This window comes from Propithecus coquereli, unplaced genomic scaffold, assembly GCF_000956105.1.
Source record: "Propithecus coquereli isolate 6110/MARCELLA unplaced genomic scaffold, Pcoq_1.0 Scaffold64, whole genome shotgun sequence".
Classification (NCBI taxonomy): Eukaryota; Metazoa; Chordata; class Mammalia; order Primates; family Indriidae; genus Propithecus; species Propithecus coquereli.
In genome coordinates this window covers 2,915,169-2,916,635 of record NW_012152396.1, presented here as the reverse complement: position 1 = coordinate 2,916,635, position 1,467 = coordinate 2,915,169, and positions in this window count along the sequence as shown.

The following is a 1,467-nucleotide window of genomic DNA, read 5'->3' as shown; positions in this document are numbered from 1 at the left end:
TATGAAGTCATCTTCCTTTTCTGTATTAATTTGGGGGCCAGAGAGGGTGAGATTCAGGGGGGTCATGCCACCCATGAAATCCTTGCCTAATGGTATGGGAATTTGTCTAGTCTCTTTTTCTAACCAGGAACTCTCCAATCAGGTGGTATGTCAACCAAGTTTCTCTTTTTCCTTTGGATTGCTCAGATCTTTCATGTACAGTCTGTTTGCAAAGGTGGTCTCAGATATCTGAGGCCGCCTTTACAAACACACAACAATACAACAGTCTATCATCACTTAACACAACTGTCTCCTCATTTGTGGCTCCCGAGTGAAGAAATACTCTTCTTAGCAGAAGTAGATTAGTTTTGTTCTTGTTCAACACCAAAACAAAAGCCATAATCTCATTTGACGTTTAGAATTAAATAGCCAAATAATAGATTTCTTCCTTACTGATGATCCGATGGATGCTTTTGAGGTTTCTCAAGTCATTATATGTTGCTTCGTATTTCCTGAAAAGCAGCATACATGCCATATTTGATCATAGCCCAAAGATTAAAAATTCTTCAACTGGATGAATGTTTTAGCACTAATTCCTCGTTGTGGTATGTCAGTGCCCTGAAAAGTTTTCAGGCAGAAATTCTGTTATTTCTGATGCTTAAACATTTTACTCCGAAAGTCAGTGTGATTTTCTTGTGATCATGGCGAAACAATATCATTTAAGTAAGCTAATGGAGAAATGCAATGATGGGAAGGACGGGAAGAAGAGGGAGAGAGAAGGATGAAAGGAGAGGAGAGAAAAAAATTACCCTTAGGAAGAACGAACGTGACAAACCACTGTGTGTATCAACATTTACTACCAAAGTTAAGTAAATGTTGCTGTTTGAGAGGAGTTTAAAACAAGTGAAAACTGATAATTGGGGGAAATATGGTTAAGTGTTTGAAAAAGTATATGGTGAAAAAGAATTTTTAAGGCATCTGAGATGATCTATTTTAAAATTATAAGCCCTTCAAAACAGCATTATCCTAAAGAAACAGAAATTTAAGTCATCATCACTATCTTCAGCAGGTCTGTCCCCACTGCCCTTGTTTCTATGGCAAACAAAATATAACATTTCAGCATAGTTTTGTACTGTTACAAGACTAAGAAACAGTTTGTCATGAGACTGAGAAACAGTTTGTTATTGGCGTGCCTTGTGAATGCAGAACAATAGTGAGTCTTCTGCATATGAATGCTCACAACTTGCCAAAACCTAGTTCAAAAATCCAGATTCATAAGGAAGTGAAATGTTATTTATAATAAGTTGGAACTTTCTTAAAAGTTTTTCACACCCTAATACTAGTATAACAACGAACATGAACAGACAATTTGCAAAAGAAATGTTATAAACACTAAAAAAAAATTTAAACTCAGTAATAAGCAAAAAATGCGAGTTAAATATTTTTAACCAAACAGATTGGCAGAGATTAAAAGATAATAATTTCCAG